The 11,198-nt window shown below is 40.7% G+C and overlaps 1 protein-coding gene across 4 annotated transcripts in view; it reads right to left on the reverse strand.

Annotated features, from left to right (window-relative positions):
* The window catches only part of CHD8 (chromodomain helicase DNA binding protein 8), a 61,518-nt gene extending 50,989 nt beyond the window's left edge, over positions 1-10,529 (reverse strand). For 2 of the 4 annotated variants that reach the window (XM_060619163.3, XM_060619160.3), the window contains exon 1: positions 10,407-10,528. The gene's annotated coding sequence lies outside the window, so the exon portion shown is untranslated. Of the gene's footprint in view, positions 1-10,406 lie in introns of all 4 variants that reach the window. The other 2 variants (XM_060619164.3, XM_060619165.3) reach the window with 2 other exon arrangements.
* Positions 10,530-11,198: the final 669 nt, after the last annotated feature.

Genomic DNA, 11,198 nt, shown 5'->3' on the forward strand with positions numbered 1-11,198 from the left:
TAAATCGGAAAGTTGGCTTGGTGATAGATTTAAAGTACTCAGTATCTAACTAAAAGTGCTGAGTGGAGATTTCCCAGGGGGTATGTAAAGCAGAGCAAGTATACAAAAAAACTGCATCAATACCATTGAGAGACAACAGAATGTTGGAGTCTGTGAAGGACTGAAGAATCCAAGAGAGTGTAGCTGCTAGTCAGCTCTAGTTAATTGTTGGCATATGGAAATGCACACCCAAGGTTGAGAGAGAACTTCAGATTTTTCAAATGCCAGAAATAGAGTTTTATGTAAATCTAGGTTTTAAATGTAGACAACTAATTTTTAAAAAACACACTTTAAACACTGCAGGCTAACCAAAACATGTAGTTGGAAACCCAAGTGTTGAGATTTTTGATTCAGAGTGAGAAAAGTTAGGAGGAACCCAGGAGAACATCAGGATTTAAGAATTGGAAAAAGCGAGGCGGGGGGGTCGCCTGGGTGGCTCAGTCGGTTAAGCGTCCGACTTCGGCTCAGGTCACGATCTCGCGGTATGTGAGTTTGAGCCCCGCGTCGGGCTCTGTGCTGACTGCTCAGAGCCTGGAGCCTGTTTCAGATTCTGTGTCTCCCTCTCTCTCTGACCCTCCCCCGTTCATGCCCTATCTCTCTCTATCTCAAAAATAAATAAACGTTAAAAAAAATTAAAAAAAAAAAAACAAACAGAATTGGAATAAGCGGGCAGCATACAACTCTTGATCTTAAGGTTGTGAGTTCAAGCCCCATGTTGGGCACAGAGCCTACTCAACCAGTGGGTGGAGGGATGGGTAAAATAGGTGATGGGGATTAAGGAGTATATTTAGTGTGATAAGTACCAGGTGTTGTATGGAAGTGTTGAATCACTATATTATACACCTGAAACTAATATTATACTATTTTAACTAGAATTTAAACAAAAATTCAAAAAAAATTTTTTTAAAGAGTCAAATAAGCTACACCTAAGTAGGTAGAGAAGGAAAAGCTAGAGAAGCAAACAGTGCAAGTCACAGAAGCAAACAGAGTAGAGAACTGCAGGGGGAAAGAGTGACCAATTATATCAAATAAAGCAAAAATGTCTGACAATATAATAATTTTTAAATGTCCACTGGATATAATAATTGAAAGCCTTCTTAATTCCTACTTTTCACTGTCAAACCCAAGTAATCAGTCCCTTTTGAGCTTTCACGGCTTTTTTGTTAAGTATTCTTTTAGGATAAGTTATCTTCTACTTTATTATTTTAGTTATATTTGTACATGGAGGTATAATGAACATTGAAGTCAGAGGGACATGGATTCAAATTTCTGTCCCACCAAGTACATTAACCTTTCTGAATCTAGTTCATTCTTCCGTACAAAAGGGAATCAAGTTACAGTGCCATTAATGAGGATTAATGAAACACCTAACACAGTATTTGGCACATAAACACTATGTCCTAGGAGGTACTCAACTAATGTTGCTGGATATATTGTCGGGAAAAAAATTTACCTACCTAGGAGATGCTAGTCAGTCTTAGAGGGGATCACCACCCAGATTAATGGCCTCCAAAATACTTTGTTAATTTCAGCCAGGTAATATCTATATTACTTGAATGTACACTCAGGCTCTCTTCCTCTATATTATATCTAATTTAAGGCAAAAAGGAACAACTACAGTTTAGATTCTAGAGTCTGAAGATTATGTTCAACTAACTGGCTTTAGTCAGCCTAAACCTGCTCTAGATAGATGTTCTAAGTCACTAGTATCCAAACTTAAGTGGTGAGAGACCTAAATTAAGAATCTCAGGGATCCAAGAAGGATCACATAAATTTTAGAAAAACCATTCCCACTCTCACACACTTTTTTCAGACAGCTTCCAGGACATCAGGATGACTTTTCTGGTTTTCTTTCTACCTCTCTGGCCACTTCTGCTTTCCTACTCTTCTCTACCAGCCTTTCATTGTTGAAGCTCACCAAGGTTTGGTCCTAAGCCCTCTTTAATTCTTTCTGTACTTTCTTTTCAAGAATGTCTAATTTACATACATGGCCTCAACTATTATTATTTCCTTCAACAAATGATCTATATGCTTATATTTCTCATTTATATCTCTGGGCAAGAGGTCAACCCTGGGCTCTGGACCCCATACATCTACTTGCTTACTCAATGGCTTTTCTTGGTAGTGTCTCCAATCTCCTTGGCTTACTCACTTGTTCAATTCTCCCTATAAAGGCTTATTACCTCAAGGAGGCTGATTCCTTGGTAGTCTGCCTAGTCTCCTTCATCTCCACCACCACACATGCACACACACAAAGAGGGTAATCATCTTCCAACAGTCACGGCTGCAGAGACCAGAAAATCTCTTCCTTACCATCATATCCATTATTTTAAAATCCTACCTTTACCTCCTAAATATCCCTCAAATGCATCCACTTGTCGCCACTGCCATTCTAGATCAACTTACCATCCCCACTTCCCTGAACTATTATTGCAAGTGCCTTCTAACTGCTTTTCCTTCATTCTGCCTATTTAACTCTAACTTACCCTTCAAAGCTCATTTCAACATCATCATTTCAAAGAAAAGCTTTTCCTGATGTCACAAACAAAAACAGCCAAATTTACTGAGTGTATATTATGTGCCAAGCATTCTTCTAAACAATTAAAATTCATTAACATATTCAATTTTATTAAGTCTGGAATCTCTCTCTTTTTTTTAACAGACAAGGAAACAGGCACCAAGAGATTTGCCAACATCCCACAGCTAGTGAAAAATAGTACCACATTCAAATTTAGGCAGTGTGGCTTCAGAAGTCACATTCTTAATCACCTTACTATAGTATGCTTTAGGTTAGATGCCCCCATGATAAATTCTCCTGTAATATCCATAACTTTATTTTTGTAGTGAGATTAAATAACTGATTATAGAATCAGTTGTTTGATGTTACTGCCTCCGCCATTAGAATGTAAGTTCCACAAAGGCAAAAACTGTGTATGACTTATTATACTATTCCCTTTGCTTCTCAGGTGGTAATAGGCATTTAATGCACTTTTCTTGAGGAACTGCATTTTCTTTCCCTTTTTTTTTTTTTTTAAGATTTTATTTTTAAGTAATCTCTACACCCAATGTGGGACCTGAACTTACAACCCAGACATCAAGATATCAAGAGTCGCATGCTCCACCAACTGAGCCAGGGAGCGCCCCGGGAGTGCATTTTCAACTTCTAGCAAAGGTGTGTGGGAGTGGGGCTGTGGAGAGGTAATGGGGAGGTTTCTGAGCAAGAGCAAGGGCTTCCCTCAGACTGCAGATAATAAATGGGCAGAGGCATGTTTCCTACCAGAAACATTCATTCAGAAGACGCATTATAGAATCTTCACTTTTGAGAACGTGGAGTTGACACAGCTTTTACATAGAGTCAAAGGGGTTACATACAATATACATAAAAGACTATTTTCTATAGTGTGATAATCAGTATTGAAAATAATGAAATTTTAGTTACCTCCTTTAGGCTTGGGACCATAAAGCCTCAGTGGCAGCCAATTTAAAACTGCGGCAAGAAGTAAATAGATGACACTATACCCATATGACCCAACTAGGGCATGGATTCATTTTCAAGTCAGCCTCAATGTAGATTTTTCTTTTCCAGTAAAACTCTAGAGTTTTCCCTATGTCTGAAGATAGAAAATAAGAGCCTAATCTTTAAGGATCATGGCCCATAGGTCGAGTTAGACTGATCTGGAAAAGTACTTCTTTGCTGGCACATGGTCACCAAGGTGAAAATAACATTCTGGGTTCCAGCTGAAGAATATCTAACTGGATCAACATATCCACCTTGTATGATGCCACTTTTGGGCATCCGGTATAAGTAACAATATATACAATTTAGGTAATAAAGTCCTAGGCCTCCGTATGCTCCCCCCATCCCCACACACATAGCACTCTTTCAGGCACTTTTTTAACTGAGCCAAGTGTACATACATTTGCTCAGCCTAACAGAAAAATATAAACTTTTACTTAATTATTTATGAGATATTATTTTCACTGCAACATTTATGTTTAAAAAAAGTGTATGTGGCGAAGGGAGGAGAAACATTATAAACCACTGTTATTATCACACTTGGGCTTCCAGGCACAAAAATGACCTCATGGGACATGGGACTGATGAAAATTTAGTGAGCTAGTTTGACTTGCATTGGCTAAAAAATGGAGTTATTTGGAAGACTGACCAAATGAATTTCCTCTGTAGAGCTTAGTATTTCATATATCTTATCTTTAAAATAAGTTAAATAAAAGAAACAAACTATTATTCTTTTTTTTCCCCTTTTAACAGAGATACAAAGACAAAAATCAATTTTTGAAGAAAGGTTCTTCAACTGCTTAAGGTACAGCTTTAACAGGCTACAGAATGCTTACCTGTCTAATGTCATGGTCAAAGACAATTCTCTCACAGGGGTCAGCACTGAACTTTTCAGTGGGGGGGGAGGCTGGCTAATGAATGGGGTTTTGAAGTCGGACAGACCAGAGTCCCACTCCTGGCTAAGTTACCTAACCTCGCTAAGTCTCATTTTTCCTCTTCTGTAAAATGAAGCTACTAACGTCACATACATTTCAGGGTTCCTCTGAAGACTAAAAGATAAGGTCCACTGTTTGGCACATAGTAGGCAAATGAAAAGGAGTTTATTATTCCCTATGCAATAATTTGAAAGAGTACCATTAAAGGTTTCTCTCAAAGCAAAATCACTCCTTAGAGACTTGGCTGTGCTGGTCTACTAAGCAGAATGGTAGGATACTGAAATAGATGTAAAAGTTTCACAATTAGAATAGCAGGACTGCTGGGCAAGATGAAAAGACTCTGAGAAAGCAGTATAGCCCTTTAACCTTAAAACCACGGAACAGACTTCAACCAGCACTGGTGTCTAGGGCAACATTCAGGTAATTCAATTAATCATTTTTTGTGTTTGTAGGAATGATGCCAGTGTCTTTCTCACAGTACTCCATTTACTTCACAATGCCTGTGGTGGGAACATAGAAGCCTCCAATTGACTAGGCTGCCCCTTGGTAGTTCACATGCTTCCATTTAACTGCCTCAACTTTTGACTCCCATGACTTTCAGAAGAGCAGTGAATGGAAACAACCATTATATATATGTGCGCGCGCGCACGCGCGCGCGCGCGCACACACACACACACACACACACACACACACACACACTCTTAAGGCCTCATGAAGAAGGTGCCCCCCAGTAGGAGGCACACCTGAAAAACAGGCACATTTTATAGGAGAACTGATGTATAAATAAAGAGCTGACTCATATGCTCCACTCCCCAGACAAGAGGAAAAAAGAACTTTACTGAGTAGAAGCAATGAAGAATGTAACACGGATGAAAGGTCCATGCTCATGCAACTTGGTAGCCCCTATTTAAAAATCCAGAAAAATCAGGGCATCCGGGTGGCTCAGTCAGTTAAGATTCCAACTTTAGCTCAGGTCATGATCTCGCAGTTTGAGAGTTCAAGCCCCACGTCAGGCTCTGTGCTGACAGCTAGGAACCCAGAGCCTGCTTGGAATTCTCTTTTTCTCTCTGTCTGCCCCTTCCCTGCTCACACTCTGTCTCTTTCAAAAATAAATAAATAGGGGCGCCTGGGGGGCTCAGTCAGCTAAGCGTCTGACTTCGGCTCAGGTCATGATCTCACAGTCCCTGAGTTTGAGCCCCGTGTTGGGCTCTGTGATGACAGCTCAGAGCCTGGAGCCTGCTTTAGATTCTGTGTCTCCCTCTCTCTCTGCCCCTCCCCTGCTCATGCTCTGTCTCTCTCTGTCTCAAAAATAAATAAAAACACTTAAAAAAAATTAAAAAAAAAATAAAGACATTTAAAAATAAATAAATAAAAATCCAGAAAAATCTTCCTATCAGTTTACTTAGGTAGATGTTTTACTTATGTGTATCTGATATCTGTAACAGAAAGTGAAAATTACATTCCATTAGGAAATTCTGTTATGATTTGGGCTCTAAATAGACAGCTAAACTACTGAAACCACTGATTTCTTCTAGAACAACCAAAATGAAATTCCCATGTCACTAATAGACAATGTACCTCTGAATACCCATGTCCCAAAGGAATAAATCCCCAAGATGTAGTGTATCCCTAAAGTATGTCGTGGGAAGAAAAAAAAAAAAAACAAAAACGAAAAGCAGGATATTCCAAAGGTTTCTATAACGACCATGAGAGACAACTTGAGAAACCTGAAACACTTTACAGCTCCTGAATGATGAAATTAAGAATTCAGTTAATATATCCTTTCTCAGAAAGATACAGAGTTTTAGAAGAAATGTAGACTCTCAAAACAAAAAGGTGTTTTTATGGAATTACAAATTACTAGAATATTGGGACATTACCAAAAGGATTAGAACTACTGACAAAAGGATTAAGTAGCTGACATACAGAGGAGAAAAAAAAGCAGTCTTATTATTTTGTAGTAATTTCAGTAGTATGTCATTTAATTACCTTTTTAAAATGAAATAAACTTTGAAAAGACCAAATGAAATGAAGCCATACACAATAAATTTCTATGGAAATGTACAGAGGAGATAATTCAGGGATGTTTCCATTCTTTCAATGATAAAGCCAATCTTTTCCTAAAAACTATGCATAAGAATAAGTAATTTTTAAAATTCTTTTTTTTTTTTTTAATGTTGATTTATTTTGGGGAGACAGAAAGAGTGCAAGCAGGGGAGGAGCAGAGAGAGAGAGAGGGAGACACAGAATCTGAAGCAGGCTCCAAGCTCTGAGCTGTCAGCACAGAGCCCAACACGGGGCTCAAACCCATGAAGTACGGGATCATGACCTCGGCCGAAGTCATATACTCAACCGACTGAGCCACCCAGGCTCCCTAATTTTTAAAATTGTCTTTGAAATCTTTTTGTACATTAACTTGATTATGAGTGAGTGTGATGCTCTGGAAATTCTTATCAAACAAACAAGTGAGAATATACTTGGATAGTCAGAATTTGAAGGCGCTAGAACATTGTCTAGATTCCCTGTGCTGCTCTACTGCTTGGAATATATTCCAATATATCCATTGCTGCTGAACACAAATGTAAAACAATTATCTATGCCAGTCTACTTTCTGTTTGTGCCTGCTGGATTTTTTTTTTATTATATTATATCATACATGGGTGGGTAAAAATTACTTGCTTTTTTTTTTTTTTTAAATCTCCTGCTGCACTCTTAAGGCAACAATTAAGATTAAGACTATTTTAAAGTTAGTCTAAAAAAACAACTGAATAAAAGGCATAGAATATCAGTCTAAAAAAAAAGATACTTTAAAGTTGACCACTTATGCTACATGTGACATTAAACAACCAAGAGCCTATGTGAAGGATAGAAAGTAATGGATCATAAAAGGGCAAAAGAAACGTTACCTACAGAAGAGCTTAATGAGAAATCTAGAGACTAACACACTTTGTAGTTCAAATTTAAAACATCCAGTAACTACAAAGACATAGACTTACTTTGCAACATAAATACAATGAAAATCTTAAAGGCAATATGAAATAGAGTGAAAGAACACACAAAAAAAGCTACATTACAACTTGATACACTTGCACAAATAAAACAAAACAGAGGTTAAGGTGAGGAAAGGTTATCCAGGATAAAATTCAGAATGTAATAAAGGATTAAATAAACCTTTAGGCCAAAATAAACGGTTGATACAACAGCTTTGTTTTATAAATATACAACTGAGTACAAGGTACCGAAAGAACACATCTTAAGAACTAGGGTCTCTTTACATATCTTAAAAGGCTTCAACAATGGGGCACCTGGGTGACTCAGTCAGTTGAATGTCTGACTTCAGCTCAGATCATGACCTCATGGTTCATGAGTTTGAGCCCTGCATCAGGCTCGCTGCTGTCAGCGCAGAGCCTGCTTCGGATCTTCTGTCCCGCTCTATTTCTGCACCTCCCCACGCCCCCCTGTTCGCTCACTCTCTCTCAAAAATAAATATTTTTTTAATAAAGGTCTCAACAAGACATAAGCAAAAAAGGCACAATATCAGTGAATTAAAACAAAAAGCAAAGTGAACAAAATCATAATAGAAGGATGAAAAGAAGATTACCAACTTTGTGAGGAAAAGACTAAAAAAATCAACTGAAGAAGAGATAATGAAAAGTTCAACCAAGTAAAATATGAAATGATACTGTTATCAATGAATCGACTGCTAAGGTAAAACAGTAAATACAGGTGAGTCACAGCAGGGCAAGGTAGGTCACGTGAAGACCACAGATCAGGGACTTGCCCAAATGCAAGTCCAGAAGTAGAGTGACTCCTAGGGGTAAGGGCGGAGGAGCCAGAAAATATTTGTCTTGTTTATTCCCCAGGTATCAGGCTCAATGCAGGCTTAGAAGACAATTTAACTCTTGCAAGGCAGTGGACAAACAGTATCTTCAAAGCATAAACATTTATCTCCATGCTACGTTAAAATGTTACAGTCCTTCCACAGATGAGAATATCAAATCTCATTCTTTCAGTAAGCAAATACAGTTAGTTCTTGGCACCACAAATTAATCTTAAGTGGTAGTTTAGGTTAAAAACATCTCACCCTTTTCAAAGGAGATGGCTACATTAGTTTCTCTGAAAGACTGATTCCCCCTCACCATCCTACCTAACCTATCAGAACTCTATCTTACCTATCACTATCAGATTCTTCAAATAAAATGTCAAGTTTTTTCCTGTTATAACTAAACTCTGCAGTGGTGGTGACCACAATGCCAAGATTCTTCCACCTCATCACCTGGTGGTGCTGTAGAGAAGACTGTCCCAGAAAATACAAGACCTGTTTCCTGGTGATTCACAATCAGCTCGGTAGATTTCTCTCCCTTTCTATCATTTTCTATCCATGTCAGTTTCCAAACTGACAAAATCAAAAGGCCAGATGCACAGGATAGATCAAACATGGGGAAGGTGTGTGAACTGTGCAAGTACCCCTACACTGCTCCATCAAATCCCTGATTCCATCCATTACTCCTTCACCACTTCAGTTTTAACCCTTCCCCCAGGCCTGTCCCGTCACACTCGCCCACCCTCTCTTTGGGCCAATGTCCTTCATCATGCCTTGCAGACCCACTTGTGTGCCACTCTTGTAACCCAGGTCTTCTTAAGTAGAAAATGTTTTATCATAACTCTCTTTTAAGAGGTGGGGTAAGTCCAAAACACCACAATTTGTTCTGAAAGCTATTTGGTGACCACTACAAAAGAAATTCCTAAGCAGAGGCATGATCTAATTAACTAACAGAGGAACTTACTCAAATCCAAAACTCCCCCTCTACCATCCACCGTGTCCCACACCAGATAGGGCCTCAGCCGATTCTAAGGATAACCCTGTTAGAGAATCCCTGACTGAACTCAAAGGCTCGGAACAACGTGAAGAGTAAGTAATCTGTGGATGCTAGTGTGAGAGTAGGATGCAGTAGTTACCAATAATGCAGCTCCTGTGGCTTCAACGTGGGGCGTTCCACTAGGAAAAGACATCGAGTTCTAAGTCTTCGACCCCTAGCTCACTATGCTCAGTCATTGAAAAGAGATTGGTCCATCTAGACACCCCCACTATACACCTCTCTGAAGACCTTAATCACTTCACGACTGTCCCTTAAGGGCAAGAGCCGCTGCACTTGCACAGTTGCTGCAATGGCTGGAAAATTTCCTGCGACACTAGAGACAGGTAAATAAAGAAATTGCATTCGCTCCGAGGCAGGGGGAGGGGTCTTCTGCTAGTGAAGAGTTTACATAATGCAACAGAAGACCAGTAAGCTCTGCAGACCTGTCAATGGAGACGCCAAGGCTTGAGCTCCTCTCTTCCCACCATCTCTAAATACTCTCCAAAAACCCGATCTGCCCTCCCAGAGACCCACGAAATTACACCTAATAATGTATAACAATATGCACACGCTCGCCCTAAGCTTTCCTACCCACTTTTGTTACTAAAATACAAAAAAGCAGACAAAAAAGAAAAAAAACACACAAAAAACCCTAACCTCCCACTTCTGAGTCCAAAGTATGGAATAACCAAACGGAGCCGGGGAGTTTTCTCTCCGCTAAAGGGGCAAGCAGGACAAGGAGCTGCCCCAAATCGACACCACGCCCTGTAATGCAATGACAAGCCCTAAAAACCCCACAGCGGCGGGGCAGCCCCCTTCGCGGCTTGGCCCGGCTGGGGCCCCGCGGCCCAGCAGCCGCCCTCTCCCCCGGCCTTTCACAAAGGAGAATGGTTCAGTCCAGAGCATCACCCAGCACCTGATCCCTCACAACTGGGGGACGGGCAAGGAGCGGGGGAGCGAGGAGGAGAATGAGTTATGGAAACCAATTCTAAGAGCTTTAGTTTTGCAAAGACTCTTGGACCAGCACTGGTGAGCAGGCATGAGCGGGAAGCCTACCTGAACAAGTCCTGGTGCTTCCTTTCCAGCCAGCGTTTCAACTCACCCTTTCGGAGAACAAGGCGCCTTCCGGCGGAGCATGGCCAGCCCTCGCCTCAATCTAGCTTGCTGGTAGTCCATTCTCCCTCGGCTCCTCCCACCTCCGCTCCCACCCACCAATGGTAGGGCTGACGCCCGGCCTCTTCCAGCAAGGTAGTGTGAGCGCCATCCAGGAAGTCTCTGGAGGGTGGGAGGTCCTAAAAGGCTGAGAAGGGTACGTAGGCAACCACAGATATGCCTGATTGAAAATAAAATCTGGCGGCAGCTTGCCTCTGACTGCTCAGTTCACAGGCGTTCAGGCCTCTCGGTATCTTTTTTTTTTTTTTTTTTTTTTTTTTGACCCCCGCCGGTGGGGGCGCTCTAAACTAAAACATTTAGTTACCTGTCTCAGGGAAGCCATCTTGAATCGGGCCGGTGCCTTGGGGACGGGGAAGAGGAAGGAGTGCTTAAGGAATTTGAAGCCCTTTCCGGAGTTCCGTCGAACTACTTAGGTCCAGCCCTCACATACTTCATATAACCAGAATGTCCCCAGTCACCATGGGCTGGAAGAGGGCTCAGTGTAGTTGGAGGCAACCACCACCCCCCTCTCATAGGAGTGAAGAGACCTTACCAAAATGACAGCAGCAACAAAAGTCAATTTTTTGGAATGAGAGTGGATTTTCCCAGTCCTAGGAAAATCCTTTATAGACCCCTCACTCCTCATAATATCAGCGTAAGACCAACATAAGCTATGTATCTATTCTAGGTGCTTCC

The sequence above is a fragment of the Panthera onca genome, chromosome B3 (genome assembly GCF_046562875.1).
Source record: "Panthera onca isolate mPanOnc1 chromosome B3, mPanOnc1 haplotype 2, whole genome shotgun sequence".
Classification (NCBI taxonomy): Eukaryota; Metazoa; Chordata; class Mammalia; order Carnivora; family Felidae; genus Panthera; species Panthera onca.